General features: G+C 36.0%; 1 protein-coding gene and 1 long non-coding RNA gene across 4 annotated transcripts in view; one reads left to right on the top strand and one right to left on the bottom strand.

The window, feature by feature from the left end:
* The window catches only part of LOC138693949 (uncharacterized), a 132216-nt gene that overhangs the window by 40186 nt on the left and 66757 nt on the right, over nucleotides 1–25273 (bottom strand). The window lies entirely within an intron of this gene.
* Nucleotides 2779–25273, top strand: part of LOC138693951 (uncharacterized) — a 68770-nt gene continuing 46275 nt past the window's right edge. The window contains exon 1 of one of the 2 annotated variants that reach the window (XR_011330636.1): nucleotides 2779–3841. This is a non-coding gene — a long non-coding RNA (uncharacterized lncRNA). The remainder of the gene's footprint in view (nucleotides 3842–25273) is intronic. The other variant, XR_011330635.1, reaches the window with a different exon arrangement.

The following is a 25273-nucleotide window of genomic DNA, read 5'->3' on the forward strand; positions in this document are numbered from 1 at the left end:
TGCCGGTTTTGTTGTGATTATCACAGTACAGAGTGTCTAAGAGGGATAGTGTTTACCTCCCTTCGAAGTTCCTGGGCTAGGAAGGAGAGGCTTTCGGACTCTTTCTGTTCAGAATGTCTAATAGGGACACTATTGACTTCCCCTCATAGCTGCTACGCTTCGAGAGACTCACGTTCGGAATGGTTTTGTTTAAAGTCTATAATATACTGTATTTGTATAATTGCAATGTTTGTTGTGTTTTAGTCGACATATAGAAAGTTGTTTTGCCATTGGTTTTGCCATTGCGGATATGAAGAATGTTGTTAATGTAATTTTCATCCCCTATGTTCGTCTGTCTTCACTCTACAGGCATACTACGTTTATGATTTATGACCACTGTATAGCCTACTTCGTGTTTTTTCTAGAGTCCTAGACACGTGACCCTGTCCATCTTTACCAACAGATTTTGTCTATAAATAGCCACAACCACTTCGAAAATCATCATTAGTTTTTCAGTTCGATAGCTATGGACGTCAAAGCCAAAGTAATTGCACTGATCGAGGAAGGCGGATTTAGTGCGGCGCAAGCTGGAGAACGCTATGGAGTTGCGACTAGAATAGCGTCCAGATGGTGAGCGCAGTATCAAGAGCAAAGATACGTAACTCGTAAACCTTTTAGCGGAAGACCCAAGGCATCAACACCACAACAAAATCTTATGTTAATAGAACGTTCGAGGCACTTTCCATTTCACACTTCTAAAATGCTTGTTGCCGACACGGGATTTCCTGCTTCCAACAGAACGGCTTCTAAAAGGCTCAATGGTGCCAATATTGTGCCGAGAAGTGTGGTGGTAAAGTTCTGACTGAAGACCATCGAATTGATCGTGTCGCATTTTGCCAAATGCATTACAACTATCCATGGCAAGAGGTCATCGTTTCGAATGAGAAAGTGTTTATGAACCACAGCACAGGGCCAGTGCAAGTATATCGACCGAAACAATCCAAGAGATTTGACCCTGAATATGTGGTCCAGAGGCAACGCATTGGTCGTTTGTCCATGTCGATGTGGGGATGGATTTCTGGTTATGGTGGCGGCGCGCTATGGAGGATTCATGGGCATATAAATGGGCATCAGTACACCAATATACTGGAAAATGTGATGCTACCTAGTGTGCGTGTGTTTCAGCCCGAAAACAAAATAAAATTCCAACACGACTTTTCTTCCATACACACATGTGTTGCCGTGTAGCGGTGGTTCAACATTCACAGGGATGATGTCGTAGAGGTTCCATGGGTGCCAAAAAGTCCTGACTTAAATCCCATAGAAAATGTGGGGCGGAAGTGTAACGCGGTGTTAATGAACAACTACAGGGTCGGCGTCCTAGGTATACGGACGAATTGTGGGATCTCGTTTCAGATGCTTGGGATGATGTTGCATTGTCAGATAGATATATCCACAACCTTGTTAATTCTGTACATAGAAGAATGGATACAGTGAACAATGCCAATGGTTTCTGGACAGATTATTAAGTCCAGAAGGAAACTATTGTATATCACTAGAGCTACATAGAAAGAAGAACATTTTAATTTGTGATAAAAAGAACATTCAATATTAATTATTTTACTTCAGGAATGCATATTTTCCCTTATTTTCAGAACTAAAGTAAATACTGTAGGTTTAAAAATAGAATAAATAAATGAGTTATAGTAAACCGCTTATATAATCAAACGTTTCCTTAAATCGCACAAAAATTATTTCTAATTAACAAATCTATTTATGTTCCTCTTTCGTCACTATTATTAATTGTTTACCTAAATTAATTTATATATATTTATTTCAATTTATTTTAATGTTCACTTATACCGTTTGTATTGGATTACTTCAATCAATTTATATTTATTCTACTTTATCTGACTGTTGACTTCTATATCGTCTTAGAACGAAGTTCCTAATGTATTGTATCTTTCTCAATTTTGTTTACTCTTCGTCATATTGGCAGTCTGTTTTGCCAGGAAGATATTAAAATAAGAATAAACCATAAATAAATGTAGTATGAATAATTTCAAGGGGAAATTGTTCCGGGGCCGGGTATCGATCCCAGGACCTCTGGTTGAACGTACCAGCGCTCTACCACTGAGCTACCCGGGAACTCCACTCGACACCGTCTCAACCTTTCCCTTTATATCCACACAACTCGCATGGGCTGACGAAACGCCAGAGACCCACAACGAGTGCACACAAGCTCTGTGTGACTTGGAATTGTGGTTTTCTGTTAACGTACACAGTAACGTATATATTATGCAAATCTAGTCTTTCAGGTGAAGCTCCCTGTAAAGCAGATTTGAATAATTTCAATTCTGCTTTACAGGGAGCTTCACCTGAAAGACTAGATTTGCATAAATGTAGTATGTCTATAGCAGCTGTGCCCAATACTAAAGTTTCAAACTTAAAATTAAAAAAAAATATTTGAACAGACCTGTATTATTAATTAATATAAATTACAATAATCACTAATTAGCAAGACATTTATGTAAATAATTTATTATTGGACGATGTCTGTGGCCCTCCAATAATATATTTTTTTTAATATTGGCCCGCAGTATTCATAAGGTTGAGCATCCCTGGTCTATAGACTAAAGAGAGACGAACAGAGGAGATGATAATGAAATCAGTAACATTCCTCATACCCGCAATGGTAAGAACAATGAAATAACAAATTTCTGTAGAATATAATATAACATAAATATTTATTTTTTATTCAGACTAAATGACTTATTTATATTTATACATTTTATTGATCTTTTTTTAAAACACTGATAAGTCATTTAGACTGAATAACAAATAAATATTTATGTTATATTGTATTGTATATTGACTTATCTGAAAATTACTACTACAATGCTTACTAAGAAAATTTTTGTAGGCCTATGTCGACAAGAACACAAGAGTTTCAACCTTATGGAATGTGAACAGAAACAGTCCGAAATCCTCTCCTTCCGAGACCAGCAACGTTGGGGGGAGTAAACAGTATCCCTCTTAGATACTCTGTACTGTGATAATTACAAAAAAACCGGCGTAAGTAACATTACGAGTTTTGCTGCTCATCGGCCAGATTTTTCTTCTGTGACTGTACACAGTAATGTCACTAACACATTAAACTGCTGAAAACTTTTTTTCAGCATTGAATTAGTACTCAATAGTTTTGCAAGTTCACTCATGGTTTTATTTCTAAACTCTTTACTGCTGTACACTACAATCAGCTCATTTTTCAATCGAATGATGTCGAAAAATTTTCCATATGTATCTATGAGATTTTGAAAGCAACTTTCTGGGAATTGGTTAGTATATTTTTCATAGTTTTGAGGCGACAATAAATTTAAAAATTTCAGTTTAGAATAATCTTGAAATCTTACATCCAAGTGGTTATCAATATTATCAAACACTTCGCAATAGATGCGTTTATAGTTGATATTTTTTCTCTTCAGAGGCTCACCTACTTGAGACACGGTTTCTTGGAAAACCCCTTCATAATCGTGAAAGAAATTTTGTTGAAACTTAAAAACTGTGGGCCAAGGACTAAAACAATCAAATTTCAGTAATTGTAATTGTTGTGTAATGTCTCATTTAAAAGACTGACAATATTCAGAGACACTGAGGTGATGACAGAGTGGTAAATGATAATAGAGCATTGAAAATGTGATGTGGTTGTTTTGCACAGAATTTCATAATGACATGGCACAAAGACATACGTCCCAAGGGCCGCACCATGTGTTGGGACATGTCAGATGTACAGAACAAGGCTGCAGTGAACTTATTCCCCTGTCATGGCATGCAGGGAAATCAGCTGTGGCGATACAATCCGGTGAGCTAATTGTGCCTTCGAATTCTATTTTATAATTGAATCAGGAATTTTCAAAAGGGACTAAGTCTGGAAAAGTAAATTTGAAGAAAACGACAAAAAACCTTTTGTATGGATCTGGATATATAACAGTCCAAACATGTTGATACACAATTTAAATGTGTACATTCTAAAGGACTTCGTTCCTTTTAATGCTGAAATCCAAGAAGAGTGTATGGAGACCCAGAAATGGGCATAAACTCAATTTACAAAAAATATGGACTTGGTCCCTTTTTCAAATTCCTCATTCAATTCTTTCTGTCATATATGAGGAGCTCACAACCAGAGTGGATCAAGTCTACCAGTGGTCAGTTTGTGGATTAATGCAATCTCAGATGAAGAAAACTTAGATTTATTCATTGCCTTAACAAACTAAGTCAATAACTCATTTGTTACTCCAGAGAGGGCAGCATTTCCTATGGAAAGTGAAGGTTGCTAAGCATGAGTCAGGTACTTTTAAGACTCAATTTCTCAAAATTATTCCAGAAGGACTTGGTCCACTCTGGTTGTGAACCCTTCATATATTTTTACATTAATTTCTTTATTGACTACTAGAGTTCCACGAAAAATTTACTGGTCTCATTTCTTGCCCACGTCAAATGTAGCTCTATCAGTCATCATTTTCAACCATGAACGCATCATTGTAGGTAACGAATTCGGTGTTAAGAGATACTTCTGTCTCATACACAGAATTCTTTTAACTGCCAGACTCATAGAATCCATGATGGTTGGAATGACCATAACCAAATTTGTTACCAACTGACTGATCATCAAGCTACTTGTTTATATATTAATTAGTTCCTTCAGTCCTTCCTCTGTTCTTTACTTTGTTAGTTCACTTATTTATCTATCCATTAAGGTAAGATTAGAGACCTTGTATTACCAGTGTTAAATTCACCATCTTTAAGTACCCTTATCACAGAAAGTGTTACAGATATGTCTGAGAATATTTTAAACTGATTCTTTGTTATCTTAAAAGTGCTGAGCTCTTGTTTAAAAAGTGAACTTTGTGAAAATAATAAGTTATGACTTTCTACTACATATGCACTTTCTTCCTGTCTGTCCTATGTAAAAATGTGGACAACTATTGCATTTTAGTTTGTAAGCCCCAGTTGAATTATATTTATTTGAATGTTTGATGTGATTATTTAGATATTTCTGTGTTGTGTTTTTGTTTTGTACCTATGCTATCTTGTGTTTTAGTTTTCTGAATGAAGTTGCAATTTTGTAAGTATTGATATTGTGATATGTTAATGTTATGTATTTATTCTCACGCGGTGTTTGTGTTGGTTTGTTCTGTTTTTGTTTTGTCTTTTTTATTAGTGTATCTATCATGTTAGGATTATATCCATTGTCTTGTGCTATATATTTTATTGTGTTTAGTTCTTCAGTATAGTTGTCATTGTTCATAGGTATGTTAAATATTAATCTGTATGTCATTGTATGGAAAGCTGCATGTTTATGTTGTATAGGATAGTTCGATGAATTCTGTATGTGTGTTGTAGTTGTGGTTTCCTGTATATTTTGAATTCATGTCTATTATTTGTTTTGGTTATGGTGATGTCTAAGAAATTTATAGCTTGGTTATGTTCTGTTTCTATTGTATACTTTAATTTGAGATGTATTTTGTTGAGTTGTTGATGTAGGTTTTCTATTTGTCTTTTGTTTCCATTATATAGGACTATTATGTCATCTACATATCGATGCCAGTACATTATTCTCTCTGCGTGTTTGTTGTTGTCAGTGTTTAGTATGTGTGTTTGTTCTATATTATGAATGAAGATTTCAGCTAATATACTTGATATAGGTGAACCCATTGGTAATCCTTCAGTTTGTGTATAATATTTATTGTTATGTGTGAAATAATTTTGTTTTGTAATAATCTTTCTTTAATGTTTCTAAATCTTTTGTCCAGAAAGGTTTGTAGTTTGGGATCTTTCCTCGGGGCACCCATTTCTTTGCTGCTTTTAGCATAGTTGCACAAATTATGTCGTTACATTTGTCTGGGGATTCGTTCATATTAATGGAGAGGTTATTTTCTAGATCTTCTCTAAATTTAGTCCAATTGGATTTTTTAAAATTCCAAGAACATCTGTTATAAGATTTGTTTGTAGGTTTCTGATGTAGTAAAATAGAAGTAGCAATGATTTTGTGGCCAAGTCCAGGGTCTTCCAGAACTCTCCTGCTTGCCTTGTTATATATGTCTGAAGATATTAGAGTTAAATCTGGATTAGATGTTCCATGGGAATGAAGATATGTTGGAGGGTCTTCTGGGTTGAATAATAATTGGATTGATTGGGTGTTAAGAAAATCTTCTATTGAATGGCCAACAGAATTGATGCCTAAATATCCCCATTCTTTAGAATGACCACTGAAGTCTCCAATTATGAGAGTCTTTGGTGTAACTACTATATTGTCCAAATTGGGTTTGTTATTAGGGGGTTATATATGCTATACATTTTGAAGTGTTATTTATCCGAAGTTCTATTTACAAATTTCAGATTTGTGAATAATTTCAAAGGAAAAATTGCTCCTGGGCCAGGTATCGATCCTGGGACCCTTCGCTTAGCGCATGAATGCTCTACCGATTGAGCTACTCCAGGAACTATACAAGACACCGTCACAATTCTTCCCTTTAAGTCCACACAACTCAAATGGTTTGACAAGACGCCAGAAACCCAACTTTGAGTGCACACAATTCTGTGTGACTTAAATTGTGGCTTTCTGTTAACGTACCTACAGCAACCAGTGGCGTATACTGGTTTAAGGGTCTGGGCTACCACTGACCCTATTATTACACAAAATATATTTTAAAATCCCTATAATAAAATTCCTTACCTATTTATATGTGAATTCCAGACGTCTTGATTGGGACGAAAATACTTTGATGACTTCGTCATTGAAATTACAGTTGGGCCACTTGCGAAGTTTCTGTAGAAATGACTTTTCAATGGACATCAGTGCCAAGCCGGATAAACGTTCTTGTGTATGAGTTGATCTACAGTAGGATTTTATTCGCTTCAACACAGAAAATGTTCTTTCTACCAATGCTGACGTAGCTGGTATTGTCACAATTAATGTTGCCAATTTAAGGACTTCAGGAATAACTTGGTTCAGCTGGTTTTCATATATGGCAGATAATATTTCGTGGATAGGTTTGTTCGAAAAATCAAAGACTTCTGCTGAATATATTACGCTTAATTTATTTTTCAAACGTACTTGATCAAAGTGACTGTTATAGGACTGAAATAATTTGTTTAGTGCCTCATTCGGGAAGTTTTCTCTATAAGAAAAAAATTTTTGAGAATCTATAAGCTTTCCATAATCAGAAAATCTGTCAGTAATTTCCATGTGCATACGATCTAGTATGCTGTAGTACAGCTGCCTGTATTTCAATTCATCATCTCCTTTTCTTCGCTTTAATGGTGGTTCCATTGTATTGGCTGAAGAATTTTCATTTTCCATATTACTCCATATGGACGGAAACCCACTACGTCTGAACTCGGATATAGTATTTTTTAACTTTGATACCTCTTGCAAGCAGTATGCTATGTCTAGACTTTTTGTCTGAAGAATATTGTAGAGCACATCTGTATGTGCGAACACTCTAGCATAGACTTCAAGAAGAAATATATTCTGAAACTGTGTGAAAAAATACAAATATCCTTGAGCCTGCACAATTACATCATCATCATCCCAGTTTTCTTCAGAGTCATTACAAATGATATTTTCAAAGAAAGCAGTCAGTTGTTCTCTGTATTCCTTTACTGTATTTACAAGCCGAGATGTAAAATTCCATCTAGTTGGTGCTATTTTTGGGAGTTTTTTTTTCATAAATTCCTTGAGTTTTCCTGATCTTTTAGGAGATGATGAGAAAAATGCAGCTAAACCCGACTGTGTTTTGAAAAAAATGAGGCATTCTGGGATGGATGAAATAGTTTGTTGCAAAACTAAATTGAGAACATGGCTGTAACAATGGACAAATAGTGCTTGAGGATACTTTTCTTGAACTTTCGTTTTTAAGCCATTAATATTTCCCGCCATAACTGAAGCACCATCGTATGTCTGTGCAATTAACTTATTGCCGACATTGTAGCTATTCTGCTATAACACCTTCCACATGCTGAAACAAAGCAGCAGCAGTTTTGTCTGAACTGACATTTGTGAATCCTATAAACCGTTCTTGAACATTGGCAGTACTGTCGACGTTTCTTAAAACAGTGGACAATTGACTCTGATCACTTGTCATCAACAACAATGGCCACAAAAGGTGCTTCCTCTATTTCAGATTTTATGTTCTTTATCATAACTCCACTTATAGCAAATATTAAGTAATTCTGAATTGCGGGAGAAGTACCACGAAATACTGTTGAACTCTCAAGATGATTGGCCAGTAAATGGTCAAATTCACTTAAGGAACTTAAATATTCAATATAATTTCTTCTATTGTCTGATTCCACACTCTCATTATGATCCTGAAAAGCCAATTCTTGTTTTCCTAGGAAGTAGACTGCGTTAATAAGACGCAGTAAAATCTCCCGATTTCTTTTCACAAGAGCATTGTGTGGTTGATGTGTAGAGCTTTTTGCTTATCTAGCTGTAAATCAATTCTTGTCTTCCCAAAGTTTGCAAAGTTCATGCTACTACAAATATGAGCTTTTGATTTGTCGTGTTTTAGGACTGCCGAAGGGAGTTCATGTTAGAAAACTCCTCTTTTGACCACACATTAGTTTCGCGGCTAAATAACAAACATGGCCAGCAAAATAGTTTAGACAGTTTAGAGCTACCACACAACCAATTCCACTTACCATATGATGTTGAAGTGAAATGGCGTGTGTACTCACGCTGTTTTTCTTTTACGTTCATGGACAAATTTAACTCAGGAGTTGGTCTTTCCATTTTCACAATTTCAACTTTCTCGTTGTATGTACGACGGTTAAAAGGCACTTTTATTAAACCTTCTATTACACAGTCATTTTCAACACAAACCTCTCCAGAAACTTGTTCTGTCATATTTTTCACAATATCACTTAATTGGGAAATTAAAAACTTCATAATTCACAATTAATATAACTCTTAGACACTCGAACAAATCACAAATTTAAAATACTGAACTGCAAGAACACAATCACATTCATGAGCTAGCGTACTAAGCCTATTGTTGCTTCGCACCTTCGAAGAAACCGATCACGAGAGCGGCAACTCACCTGGCCTACATTGCACGATAGAAACAGGTAGCGGGGGACAGGCAGTTGTGCGACAGGACAGCGTGAGCGGAACGGTCACAGGCTACCCCTCGTAGCAGCGGTTTCTGCAGTGATGCCGCCTTGACAACTTGTTTCTTTTCGAGAGCAGAGAGTGCATATAAATCTAACAATTGCTTTAATTTTAATTACTGTGGTAAAACTAATAATACAAAATTATTACATTATGTTATATTATAAACTTTTTCTTTTGTAATTTCCTTGGGCTACCGCCGGTAGCCCCGGTAGTCCACAAAATACGCCCCTGACAGCAACAAATATATTATTCAAGCCTGCTTCACAGGGAGCTTCTACCTGAAAGACAGATTTGCATAATATATTCGTTACTTCAGATTTGTCTTCCTTAGTCATTTGTTTAACAATGTTAAAGGTTGAAGTTATTCCTCTTTTGATGCCAACTAGTATGCCACTAGTTCTTTGTCTTGCTTTAGGTTGTAGAAATGTATTGTAGTTCTTGAAAACAAAGAACTGTAATTTTTGAGCTGTAACATTGGCTTCCATTATTGCAAACATATCAATGTCTTTATCTATTAGAATTTTATGTATTTCAGTTTTCTTGGTTTGATTAAGGCCTCCAGCATTCCACTGTAAGACCTTCAGCTGAGGTAGAATTATATTGTGTTTTGTCTTGTTATGTGATGCTAAAATAATCCCCATCCGGAGATCCAAATGAGGGGACTTTTTCACCTCCGGAATATTTTACTTCGGATTGTATTTGTCATTTGAGCATGTTGGATGGTCGTTTTTTTCTATGTTCATTAAACATAGTTCAGGGGGCACCACGAGAAGGCGACCATCATCACCCCCAGAACACCAATATAGCGCGACATATTATTGTGGCAGAAGGCTAGCCTTGTTTCATACTGAGATTTAGTGAATTGATATCTCCTCTCTAGTCCCCCTCAAGCTTCCGAGTCAAGGTCGTAGCCATGCCTTTAGAGGTTTAGAGACTTCTGCCACAAATCTCACACCAAACTCTGCATCCTGGAATGACTGCCAACAAGGATGTGAGTGAAAACCAAGTGTTACGATACATCATTATTGCAAACTTATAGACCTATTGTTACTAGGTATAATAACTCAATAACTCCCGAAGAGGAAATCTCAAGCCTGGTTTGACAGAGTGTGCTATGAAGAAAGGCAGAAAGTCCTTAAACTCCTACACAGAGCAAGGAACTCATCAAATACAGAAATCTTGAAGCAATATAACGAAAAAAGAAGACATTACAAGAAACTACTGAGAGAAAAAAGGGCGAGCCATCTTGAAAAGGAAGCGCAACAACTGATCAAATTTGCAATGGACGGTCCTTTTACGGCCCTCAAGACAACAAGACCCTCCTTTCCAAACATGATACAAATGCAGATTTGGGTAGACCACTTTCGTGAGATTCTGAACCAGAGTAGAAGCGATGCAGCGCTGCCGGTACAAAGCAATCACCACCCAATATTCCCAAAAATAACGGAGCAAGAGATATTAGCTGCTATAATGGGAACAAAAACTAGAAAAGCAGCAGGGTCGGACGGCATTGCAAACGAGCACCTTAAACTGGCAGCACCGCACCTAATCCAGACATGGACTCAGCTATTCAACAAGTGCCTGGAATACGGCACCATTCTGGAAAAGTGGAGACACTCCACCATCAAAGTTCTTTATAAAGGCAAAGGTGCTACATCCTTGCCAGATGCTTACAGAGGCATAGCGCTGGAGAATCCACTATTCAAAGTCTTCTCAAAAGTTCTGACAAAGAGGCTATACGACCTGACAGACAAAAGGATCCCAGGAAGGGGAGAGCCACCTTGCATGCCATAAACAACCTGTTGTCCGACATCCAAGTGGCACTCAGACATCCCAAAGGGAAACTATATACAATATTTATCGATTTCAAAAAAGCCTTCGATCTGCTCGACAGACAGATCATAATGAAGAAGCTCGAAACGATAATTGGAGACAACTACCTGACCCACATCATCAGGTGTATTATGACAGTCAACAGGGTGACCATAGACGACAACGTAATGACATCGACACCTATAGTTCAAACGAATGGAGTCCTCCAAGGTGATCCAATAAGCCCTCTGCTATTCAATATCACCATGGCAGATGTCGTCCAAGCGCTAAAAATAGCAAACTGTAAAGCTACCATATACTTGTACTCAGATGATATGGTCCTATGCGTGACGAAACATAGAGATCTACAAGAAAGTTTCAACACCCTCATAGCATGGACAGAAGAAAACGCACTACGCATAAACAAAAGCAAGACTTTGCAGATGGTCTTCAGAAAAGGAGGAAGAGTGGCAACACATGAACTGGCGTATTACGGACAAGAACCACTGAAACAATCAAGCCACTACAAATACCTCGGAGTAAAATTCTTCACGTGCTTCAGCAAACATATCGCGGAAAAATCAGTCGCAGCCATAAGAGCCATCAATGACATCAAACTCATAAATAGACTATCTCTGGACGCAGCAAAACAGCTATTCACCACAAAAAATTTTCGAATATTCGCCTACGGCCTGCAAATAGTATGGATATATCTTAAGAAGAAAGATCTAGAACAACTGGAGAAAGTAAAAGCCACGATCCTAAAAAGAGTACTTGGGGTGTCAAAAATGGCCCCCTCTGGGTAGACTTGTATACTAATTGGCACGGGAACCATTTCTGATAGAAGAGCTGAGGCTATCGCACCATCTGCTGGCAACAGAACAATATGACGATCTCCTAGCAGAGAGAATAAGGAAGCGAAGCGAGATCGATATGGACTTCTACACCACAGAAGCAATGATAAATCGAGCATGGGCGAACCCAGACCAACCACAGCGTCATGTGCTAACTCGATTCTCCATTCACGGCTTCCATCACAAGATCTGCAAGAAACCAGGTTTCCACCAACCGGACGAAGACTGTGTGTGTTCCCTGTGCGGATGCAAATGCAAACAATACCATCTAGAATACTGCCCAAAAAGGACGAAAAGCTTAAAAGCTTACAGCAAGAAACACCATTTATAGACTCTCAATGCACATTTTGTGTGCAATTCTACTTTATTATAACTCAAATTTTTTGGGTCTGCTAAGCCTCAAAACCTATTAGTTTGAGAAAAATTCGTTCCGACACCTGGAATCAAGCCACACTGGGACACGATTCATGGTGCTGGCCGAACTCCTCTCATTGTATTATCAATAGCCTACTACCTGCATTTAAGACATTCAAGTCATGTATGCAGGAGCGCATATTTAAATGACTGCATGGTCATTTTCAACAACAGTTCATGAGTTACTGTTAACATTGATATATACATATATATTCTTATATGAGGTCTTGCCATCCTCATTGAATAATCAATGACTATAAGTAGCCATACTGTAAATATCTATTAATTTGAGAAAAATTCGTTCCTTCACCTGGAATCGATTCATTGATTATTCAATGAGGATGGCGATACCTCATATAAGAATATATATGTACCGGTAGGCTATATGAGCCTCAAAAGCCTCTTAAGAGCTTAGTCACTGACGGATATTCCCCTCAGAATTTGTCATTTGAGCTCAGCACGTGGAACGGCCAGGCGCTACATGCCCAGCAGAGTAGGCGAACTGTCTGGTCTTGCCTAGGCTCTCTGCCCTGATCATGGAACCTGTATGTAGTTTCGAAACGTTAGAAATGTTAGCTCCAGGACATAGTGCAATATCCAAAACACATTCACCGTGAAAACCTAAAAGCACATATGAGGAGCATCGTTTCAAAATGTGTTATGTTCCCGAATCCTAATTTTACAGGAAGCAATAAAAACTTTTCTCTCCTAAAGTGTTTTGAATATGTATAAAAATGAACTGCCATCGTGTTAATATAGACATTTATAAGTAATACCGATAAAATCTGAAATGTGTTTCCTGTCACAATGCGGAGCAAGTTGACTTTTAATTTGTTACTTAATACGTTTTGAAACAACACAGACAATTTAATACGTTTTGATCCAACACCTTTTGTTTCTTACACAATGCTGTTTCATTTTATTTACCTTCTTATTTCTTACAAAATAACAGAAATGGTTATTTGAGATTAAATATTCTGTGTTCCCGTATTTCTTATCAACAAAATTAAAGCTACATTGTTTTTTTTAGTACCCTTTAGTCTAAAATGAATACACATAAGTAATATAATTATGAAAATACAGTCTTTCAGAGTCTTTCAAAATCTGATTCTTCATGAAGACGTTCACCATGTGCATTATTTTCACTAGAAGATCCTGTATCAATGCTGAGGCAGAAGCATAGAATCCCACGTCATCCAGTTCTTCCCAACTATCTTCAAATCTCACTTTCAGCAAAGTATCCACATCGTTCTTTTTAGGATCAATAAGATTTGTGGCTTTGTTATTCTTCTTACTCCTCGTTTTATAATACAAGTACCTACTTTGAAAGGATCATCATATCTAAATATGGGTTCCATTTTCAAAGTAACCTCTGATTTTCCATTTTTATAGATCCTTTTCAACGTAACCCTTTTCATATCCTTGATTCTGTCCACCTTTTTGTACTGTGAAGCTAGAGATTTATAATCTCGAATTGTCCAATTTTCTTCTAAAGTTTTAACGGAACCCACTGTTTCATAAACAGCCCTATAATCATTAGGGATAATTAACTTGCCTTTCTTGCGCAGCGTTTTCTGTACGACTCCGAAAAGTCTATCAGCTGCTAATAATTAATGGCCCCATACTGGAAAATGCATTAGAACTTCGGAAATGTGTGGGGGTGCCTTGCTTTGGAGCCAGAAAGGAAGGATGTGTACTATGTGCATGTTTTCGTTCTGCCCATTGCATCTGTCACAGAAGTCTTATGCAAGTAACATCCTGCTCAAAGTTGAGAAATGGCATTACTCCTGATGCCACTTTATTTGCCCCTCTTCCACACTGAGTCTCGTTCCATGTATAGAATGTTGGGAACTTTGTGGGAATGATGCATAGTGAATTGGAAACTATTAGTTGTAGAAAGGCCCAGTTTTCCCCATTGTGTGTATAAGGAAATGCATGCAGTTTAGAATATAATATCATCTCAGAATGTGATGTTTAATTCAGTTTATTATAGTAACACAGCTAATGTACTTACTTTGCTTCCATTTCGCGATTTCTTTTTGTTTTTGTTTTTAGTCTTTTCCTGATCCTCTTTGATCTTTCTCCAACTATTGCATAACTATCCATTTTGCACAAAAGTAGTAAGCAACCGTTATTCATTACATCTTACACAGATGCTGACAACTTAGGAAAAAATGCGGCATTTCGTTCAGGTCAACCAACGAATGGAAAATGGTTGGGAATTTAATACGATTTGAACCGATCAGTTTCGCGAACATAACACGATTTGATCCGATACATCAGAAAGCACATACAAAAAACACAGAATATAATACGAAATGGTCCAATTTTGTTATGATATATGATAGAAGACATGCTTATAAGCGCGAAATCGCATCAAACTAAATTTCGATGGAGGGGGGACTTAACACGTTTTGAAATGATACTCCTCATATAATTTAGGGTTATATAGAAAGTCTAACTCCAAACTTGTTAGCAGAATTTTAGTAATGTGACATTGTTTATGCATTGCCAAGAAGAGACAAATGATAGTTTGGGGAAATTGCATAATGCAACCTAAAGCATAAATGAGTTCAGAAATAGAAATTAAATAAAACTTGATTGAATGTAACATAGTAGCAGCAGCAGTATCTATTGCCAGGCACTTGGAAGTTCTCCATTCACCTTCTAGCTTTGCAGAACAGTATAATTTAGAGTCCGAATCCAAAAAATCTGATACCAAAGCTGGACATTTTCGTAAATGTTCTTGATTCATCAAAGAGTCTTCTAGGTTACACAGGATGCATTTTGGTGAACCAAAAATTTCAATTTTAAACATGGTGCTGCAAACAGTCATGACCAGTTAGCATCCGAAATTTTGCTACTGAATCATGTCGAGAAGAATCAGATACCTTATATGTTCTTTTTCAGTAAGTAATACTGACCAAGATTTATTATTACTGTTTTCTTAAAATTTCTTCAGAATTTTGATTTGAAATTTAATTTTAATGTAACATAACATGACTTAAAATACAGATTAGCCCAAAAAAAGTATACACTGTTTGTTTATAAATAACTTAAGAACAAATTCAGATAAAATTCTCATTTTCGGGGAAATTGTAGCTTAATGGATAGGTCGAAGAGGTGCTGTCGAGTACGCAGCACAGTCCCCAGACCTAACACCAATTTCTACATATGGGGGACCCTAAAGGATGTTGTTTATTGGGAAACGCCAGCTACACTGGATGTGCTACGAGAACAAATCAAAATTTAACGTCATGTGCAGCTATGACACTGGACACATTACAGAACTTTGTTCGTGGAGCAGTTCGGCGGCATCAATAGTGTTTGGATGCTGTTGGTGGTCACTTTGAACACCTACATTAAGCTACAATTTCCCGAAAAACGAGAATTTTATCTCAATTTGTTTCAAAGTTATTGCTGAGCGAACAGTGTATACATTTTTTTGGGATACTCTGTACTTAATATTTAAGATTTTTACAAGGTAACTTCCTTTAACTGATCAATTTCATGGTAAGATATCCTAAACATGAAAAATGGTTGATAAAGCGTCCCATAATATTAATATCTGGTACATATTTCTTTGAACAGTTACCTCATACTATCTTCAAATATGTAACATTTTCTCTTGTACAATGTTTTATTCTTATGAAAGTGACACAGGATTTGATTTGCTATGTTTTGATTTACAAAATGGCATGCCAGAAGTTTTTAGAAATTCATAATTAGTGAACAACAATTTTCAATAAAATAACTGTGTTCCATGTAGTTCTCACATGCATTCAGGTCAAACATATTATATCTATACTAATAATAAATCTGTAGCCGAAATTTTTCTGGTAATTTTCGATTTTCCAAAAATAATTGGTCCTAACGTATATAATTAACCGCCCTCAAACCGAAAATCGCTTTTTTGAAATTTTTGTTTGTATGTCTGTCTGTCTGTCTGTCTGTTTGTTACCTTTTCACGCGATAATGGCTGAACCGATTTCGATGAAAATTGGAATATAAATTAAGTTCGTTGTAACTTAGATTTTAGGCTATATGGCATTCAAAATACATTATTTAAAAGGAGGGTTATAAGGGGGCCTGAATTAAATAAATCGAAATATCTCGCTTATTATTGATTTTTGTGAAAAATGTTACATAATAAAAGTTTCTTTAAAAATAATTTGCGATAAGTTTTATTCCTTGAAAAATGTTGATAGGACTGATATTTAATGAGATAAATGAGTTTTAAAATTAAAATAACTGCTATCTAAGGCCGTGTAATGAATTAAAAAACAAATGACTTCGTCTATAAGGGGCCTTGGACACAACAATCGAAAGCTATGAAAGATAGCCTACAGAGAATATTTCTGTGTTTGTATGAAGTAATATCGGAAGCTAAATTAATCGATTTGTATAATTAATTATTATTTCACCATTGGAAAGTGTAGTTTCTCTAGATGGACATAATGCTATAATGTTATTACAATAACTTCTGATATAATACAATATAATATAATATAATATAATATAATATAATATAATATAATATGTAATATTATATTATATAATTTAAGTTATTTGAAGGGTTCACAACCATAGTGGGTCAAGCGCCATTTACTGAATACGTAGAAAACAAGGGTTAAAATTAAGATATTACCATAATTCAATGGAAACCTATAACAAGTAAAAAAAAATATACACATTAAATCTAAATGATGTCAATCTTCATTAAACTATGGTTGCATGTAATAAAAATTAAGAAACAGGTTAAAGGAATTTTCATTGCACCAAATGAGTGTCTCTGGACCAAAATGATCGCATTTTAATTATTTGGATGCAATTTAAATTAAGTAACATATTAAACGATTTATCCTTCTATCAAACACGAATGTTCCCTGGATCAAATGTCCTATTTTAATTATGTAATTACTTTATATTTATTTCTAACGGGTGCAGCGGAGCACACGGGTACGGCTAGTATAATAATAAAGTTAATTTACGTAGTCAGTAGCCATGGATCTTTTTATCCATGATACTATAGCTCACGCAGGAGCAGGGCCAACTAGCCAGCTGCTGGCTTCACGTTCACGTGCCTTAGCAGATATGAACAGTCATTCAAACAGTATTGGGATAGTGTGTGTGGTTGACACAATGATTTCCCTCCTTCTGTTATACATAGCTGGGCAGGTGTAAGACACTAGATTTTACTACTCAATATAGGTACCTCCCAAATTTCTCAAGATGTTCATTTTCTAAACTAGTCGAAATATAAGGAAAAATTTTTGCCAAATACCTTACACCATGCACCAAGTAGTGGCCAGTGATCGAAATCCTCGGTGAGGCCAGATGCAACTAGTTTAAGTGCCTCCGATAGAAAATGTTTATTTATGATATTAATTATTATTGTTATTATAATATTAATATCATTATTACTGTATTATTATTAATATTAGTCTATTATTATTACTAGTAATGAAAAATAATAATTTCACTCACCAAATAAGCTGTTATGCTGCGAGTTTCAGCGATTGTTTCAGTGTGAGGAGGCAACCCATATTATATGTTGAAATTCCCCTTTCTTTCTTTTCTTTTTATTTTTTCCCTTGACAGCAACGAACAAGGCCAACAGAGAAGTTTATTTTGCACCACGTTACCACTTAACCATCTATGTTGCCCTTATCAGGATGCAATAGAAACTCGCGTTTTAAGATTATCTGTCAGAAAAATTGTCAGCAATGTCGTAGGTATCTTGGTCGGCTCTCTCTTTATTTAAGACTTCCTTTCTTTCAATATTATTTCTTCTCGAAAAAGGACACTCTAACAATGAATTAACTACACCAGCATTATTTCTGGCATTTGTTTCTATTTATATTTTCCGAAATACATAACAACATTGGCCCAGATTCACTACACGAAGTACAATAGTACAACACCCTCACTTAAGTCATAAACTAAGACATAAGAGGAGAGAATAGTGTGGGTCTCTGCCTGCCAAAGAGCTGGAATGTTTGTTATTTATGGCCTATTTAGGAAGACAAGTCACCCTATTCCCACGGTTAGGAGGAGTGAAACCTGACCAGGGCAGACGAATTGTGCCTCAGTTACAACGTTTTAAGTGCAACCTCAAAAGCCTGTGAAGACACATGAAAATGCAGAAGCAGACCCGCCACAAGCGATCCTGGCCTCATGAACAAATTTTACTGCAAAATAGGTCTATATACATCACAAGCCAGACCCGGCACGAGCGATCTTGGCCTCATGAACAAATTTTATTGCAAAACAGGTCTATATACATCACAAGCCAGACCTGGCATGAGCGATCCTGGCCTCAGGAACAAATTTTACTGCAAAACATCACAAAGTTTTCAAATGCTTCTACAGTGATATAAGCTTCATTCAAATAACTAATACATTACATAAAAACAAAATTTGATTTCAGATAAGCCAAGTGACTGAGGCCCGGGCTCACTTGCCTCAGTCAATCAGCCGCCACTGCATGCACCCACAGCGCAAAACAAAGATGGAACTTACATAATTAATAATAAGAATAATTTCACCTTATTGTGTACCTAGCTACAGTGCAGCAAAATTAAAAAATAAGCAAAACTTAAACATAATATCACTCTTTCACTGTTGACGTACACAGTCAATAAAAATTCGAAATGAAAATCTTTCTTGAAGAGTGAGAAAATAAATACTAACTTCGAGGTGATCTGTTCAGAACAGACATTTACACTTCAAAAGTTGATAAGTGGTATCCTTTTTTTTTTCTCACGTTAGATGGGGGTCAAAGTGAGAGAAATGTTGAGAAAGAATGGTCTTCTGTTCTCTGTTTCAGTTGTATCTTTCTTAACATCATGATCAGGAAAATGCTCTTGCATAAGATGCTTCAGTGGCTCTTCAATTTGTAGTGGTAAATTTTGGAATAGATACAGGCACCTTGCATGGGTCTCAAAATCGTACTGGTGGCACCGCGCAGTGTCTCAATTCCTAATTAACTATAGGTTCGCAGTCATTCACTAGTCATGTGTGATATAGAAATTACATGCGGCTTTCTGCCGATAAAATGTTGTAATGTTAGTAACAATGTGTTCATTGATTCATAGTGTTCTGCCCAAGGGCAGGTCTTTCACTGCAAACCCAGCAATCTCCAGTCTTTAATTATTTTATAGACTCAGTGGAAAGTTCAGTACTGCTAGAGGAGTGTAAAAATGTAACTACAAAGTTCCTGAAATATCAGTGAAGTTGTTTGGCATTTAAATCAGATTTCAGACCATTGAATGAGGGTGAACAGTCATATTACGAAAATATTGATATACTTATATTTGATGTCATGACGTGTGTAATATTTGTGTACAATAATGTCTCTATAAATTACGTTTTTTAATGTGATTTAATTCTAAAAGTAGTCTTAATTACACTTCCTGAATAACGGGCAACTGCAAATTCTCTAAAACACAACAAATAATGAACAATATCATCAACATACTACCTCTAATTGAGGTTGTGGCTGATATGTATATCTGTTATCAGGCTGTACATCTCATTTGACAATATGTGTCAGAGGAAGAACAATATTGTTTGTATGCATATGAAGTCTGACTAGTGTAATTTGTAGCCGTCGGCGATATATGCAATGGAAGGGAAAAGGAACTGGTCACCCTACCCCATGATATTCTGGCCTAGTTGCCTCATAAGTGGTGCCTTGTTGGTATCACTTGTGAGGTTCAGACTTCTCTTTGGACAGTTGAATAAACAACAAGATCAACATGCGGAAGCAGTTTAATTGATAGTTTGTGTAAAATGTTATACTGTATATTTTATTAATTGATGAACTAATGGACTTACTCGTGTTAAATATGTAATATTTGTCCGGCTTACAGCTGTTTCAGTGCTTCACGCACCACCATCAGAGCCTACTAGATCGTGGCGTCATCTCGAACTTCTCTGCCTGTTAAGAGGGTGTGTTTTATTGTTGGAAGGTGTTAAAGTGTGGAGTCGAATAGTGTGTGTGTGTACTGAAATTGTTCTGTGTGTTGAGGATTTGATCGGGGTTTGTTTTAGTGTGTTTGTATATTTCGTATTGTTCTAGTGTGTTGAGTTTTTGGTTCTTGGGTTGTGTGTGTAGGATTTCCATGTCCGTATTTATGTTATTGTATGTATGGTTAGTATTGGTTATGTGATTGGCGTATGTAGATGTATTGTGTCCTCTGGTTATAGCTTTAATGTGTTCTTTGTAGCGTGTTTGGAATGATCTGCCAGTCTATCCTGTGTAGAACTTGTCGCAACTATTACATGTGAGTGTGTCTACAAACACAAACAAACACAAAAATACACAAAACACAACATAAACACAAGAAATACATCACACTAACATATGAAAACAAAAGCACACATAAGTTCGCATCTTCATTCAGAAAACAGAAATACAACATAACATACAGAACAGAAAACACACTACAAAGACATCTCAACACACAAAAAACACAAACAAATAAATATGACCACACAGCAGTGGCGGCTGATTGACTGAGGCAAGTGAGGCCGGGCCTCAGTCACATGGCTTAACTGAAATCAAATTTTGTGTTTTCATATAATGTATTAGTTATTTGAAAGAAAGCATATATCGCTGTAGAAGCATTTGAAAACTTTGATATATATAGACCTGTTTTTCAGTAAAATTTGTTCCTGAGGCCGGGATTGCTCGTGCCGGGTCTGGCTTGTGATGTATATAGACCTGTTTTGCAGTAAAATTTGTTCCTGAGGCCAGAATCGTTCGTGCAGGGTCTGGCTTAATGCATTTCATGTCCTTTCGCGGGCTTTGAGTTTGCGCTTAAAACGTTGTAGCTGAGGCACAATTCGTCTGGCCTGGTCAGATTTCACTCATCCCATCCATGGGCCGGCCTCAAGGGTAGAGTGGGGTGGGAATAGCAGTGGTGACTTGTCTTCCTAACTAGGCCATAAATAACAAAATTCCAGCTCTTTGGCAGGCAGAGACCCACTCGATTCTCTCCCCTTATGTCTCAGTTTATGACATATAAGCGAGGGTGTAGTACAGTAGTGAATGTGGGCCAATGTTGTTATGTATTTCGGGAAAATATAAACAGAAACAAATGAAAGAAGTAATGCTGGTGCAGTTAATTCATTGTTAGAGTGTCCTTTTTTGAGAAGAAATAATACTGAAAGAAAGGAAGTTTTAAATAAAGAGAGAGACTACCAAGATACCTACGACATCGCTGATAATTTTTCTCACACATAATCTTAAAACGCGAGTTTCTATTGCATCCTGGTATGGGCAACATAAATGGTTATGTGGTAATGTGATGCAAAATAAACTTCTCTTGGCCTGGTTTGTTGCTGTCAAAGAAAAAAAATAAATAAAAAGAAGAGAAAGAAAGGGGAATTTCAACACACATGGGTTGCTTCATCACACTGAAACAATCACTGAAACTCACAGCATAACAGCTTATTTGGTGAGTGAAATTATTATTTTTCATTAATAGTAATAAGAATAGACTAATAATAATAATAATAATAATAATAATAATAATAATAATAATAATAATAATAATAATACAGTAATAATGATATTACTAATATAATAACAATAATTAATATCATAAATAAACATTTCCTATCGGAGACAAACTAGTTGCATCTGGCCTCACCGAGGATTTCGATCACCGGCCGCTACTGCCACACAGGTGTATACAAACTCACATGTAATAGTTGCGACAAGTTCTACATAGGACAGACAGGCAGATCATTCCAAACACGCTACAAAGAACACATTAAAGCTATAACCAGAGGACACAATACATCTACAAACGCCGATCACATAACCAATACTAACCATACATACAATAACATAAATACAGACATGGAAATCCTACACACACAACCCAAGATCCAAAAACTCAACACACTAGAACAATACGAAATATACAAACACACTAAAACAAACCCCGATCAAATCCTCAACACACAGAACAATTTCAGTACACACACACACTATTCGACTCCACACTTCAACACCTTCCAACAATAAAACACACCCTCTTAACAGGCAGAGAAGTTCGAGATGACGCCGCGATCTAGTAGGCTCTGATGATGATGGTGCGTGAAGCACTGAAACAGCTGTAAGCCGGACAAATATTACATATTTAACACGAGTAAGTCCACTAGTTCATCAATTAATTATATTCAAGTGTTAAAAGTGGTGTACGCAAGATTCAAAATGGATGTATATTTTAATTCTCTGAATGCATCTTTCAACATGAATTAGAACACTGGCAATGCTGTAAGTAGTTTCTACTTCTTCAGCTGTTAATTTACCATCGTGCAGATACGGTGGAGTAACAACAATGATCCCTTTATTGGAGAGGTTTGTTATTATTCCGGGAAAACCTGATTTCATCACCACCTTCTAATAAAGTCAATAATCCGCAGTCAGTTGTTATGAATGTGTCACTTGATCTGCCTCAGTAGCATTTAGATTAGAAGGCCACCATCTGATCCACACTGGGTGGCTGTTCCACTTCTGAACAATTAATTGTTACTCTACATTTTTCAATATTGCAGGCATTGTTTCCTGAATACTTTCTCTGCTAGGCCAAAACCCAAAATTACAGTAACAATTGTGGATGTCAACAACATTAAAGTGGCGATAAAAATACATTATAATTATAATTATACGATTAACTCCAAACATCACCCTCATAGCAGAATATAACAATCCAGTTTTCATTTTAATTGGAAAATATGAGTAGACGATTTTCTTCACTAATCTCTTGGACAGAATTTTTCGAAAGCTTTCGATGTGAAATTCACTAATAAAAATGGCAAAAATAATATGTATGGTCTACATCTTGGGGCGTTTCGACTATCTATGGTAGCTATTTTTTGGGTTAAATGATAAAATTGGAAATGTTTCTTATTATGATTCTACGGGTATGATTGTGTTTCAATTGGTAGCAATTTTAACAATAAGCTTGGGTATATTCGAAACCACAAATGTCACTCCCATTAAGTCTGGTAGTTCTGTCTCATATTTTATTGTAGAATAATATCAGAAACCTTGCATTTCATTAAACATATCATCTATTCCTGAACACTTGTCATAACATTTCTTATGTGACTTCAGTTCGGCATGTAATGGAATAGACACTTGAGTAGACAATTCACACAATTCAATTGTGAAAGAAGAAACAAAATCACTAAGAATGGTTTCATTTCCTTATGCCTGTATGGCTACTTCATTTTTCGAAATAACACTTGTTGAGCATTCGCCTTCCATAAAACTTAAATTTTCATCTTTTCTTCTTCTTTATGCGTCTCTTTCGTACCTTCCGGAGCTAGTTCAGATTAGGCAGTCTTTTTCTTGTAAGCTTTTATAAAATACTGGGAATGGCATGCTAGTTTGGGGTGTTCTGATCTCGTTCCCAATAAAATTAATACTGCAAATTCTTGCTGCGGATGTTGGTTTCCAAGGTGAACCATCAGCACTTGAAATCAAGAATTAAATATGGATATGAATACATTTAAACATAAGTATATTATTATTTATTGTTGCTAGTATTATACATAATATATATGTAAAGAACTCAGTAATTATGTACTTTTTGAAATTTAAATGATAAATTCCTGTAGTTGATAACTTAATGGTTATTTATAAACATAATAATATATATATATATATATATATATATATATATATATATATATATATATTCTATTTTTATACCAGGCCTAGTATATAATAATACTATGATTACAAGCAGTGTAGCCTTATTTACTTTCGTCTGCGTACTGCATGGATCCACAATTAGCGTTGTTGCGCTTCAGTTTTCTGTTTTGGGAATGAATAAAAACTATATCGGTTGGTGTGGTCCTATAAGCATTATTACACTCAAGAACACAGCAATTTGCATTACCTTTCCGCTTTTTAGGATCATCCATATTTCTAATCATTTAAGCTGAGATATTAAGTATATTCATACACTTCAATCATAACTCTATCGCTGCTGTCCCGCAGTTAGTAACAACAGTCGCCACCAGAGGAGCTTGCACGATGCCTATAGAGGTCCTAGTCTTGCAGACGAGTCCTTGTAAAATACTCTGGGAAGTCTTGCTGCAGAAGCCAATTCATTGATCTCCTCGCAGTAGTTTTTCCAAGCTTCCTTCTTTGACTTTCTAATTTTTTCCTTCATGAAACAATAGTCCAAAAAATTAACTGATGATACATCGCAGACATTTACATCTCAAAAATTGATAAGTGGTATACTTTTTTTTTTCTCATGTTAGATGGGCGTCAAAGTGAGAGAAATGTTGAGAAAGAATGGTCCTCTTCTGTTCTCTGTTTCAGTTGTATCTTTCTTAACATCATGATCAGAAAAATTCTCTTGCATAAGATGCTTCAGTGGCTCTTCAATTTGTAGAGGTAAATTTTGGAATAGATATAGAGGTCCTAGTCTTGCAGACGAATCCTTGTAAAATACTCAGGAAAGTCTTGCTGCAGGAGCCAATTCATTGATCTCCTCGCAGTAGTTTTTCCAAGCTTCCTTCTTTGACTTCCTAATCTTTTCCTTCATGAAAAATTGTCCAAAAAATTAACTAATGATACATCACATTGCTATTTTCTCATTATACAATGGAGTCTCATTCACGATTGTTGACTTCTTTGCTGAATACAAATTGTCAGTAGGCCTATTCAGGGCTGCCGACAGGATTTATGGGCCCCTGTGCAATATTGTGCTCGGGCCCCATTGAAAAAAAAGTTAAAAATGACAAGTTACCAATTATTCTGACCATAATAATTATTTGCAAAATAAAAAAAAAAAAATAATTCCATACACAGGTACGAATCTAAAAATATACACTTTTGTTACATTGAAAACTTTTAACAAAACTTCACATTAGTACAATGTATTATATTCATCACTTTCGTCTTTTCGTTGTAGTTTGTTTTATTTCATTTTCATAAAACACTATTCTGAAATAGCGGTAATTTCTGACTTGGATGCCAACATCAACAAACAACTCTCCT

The sequence above is a fragment of the Periplaneta americana genome, unplaced genomic scaffold (genome assembly GCF_040183065.1).
Source record: "Periplaneta americana isolate PAMFEO1 unplaced genomic scaffold, P.americana_PAMFEO1_priV1 scaffold_25, whole genome shotgun sequence".
NCBI classification, from domain to species: Eukaryota; Metazoa; Arthropoda; class Insecta; order Blattodea; family Blattidae; genus Periplaneta; species Periplaneta americana.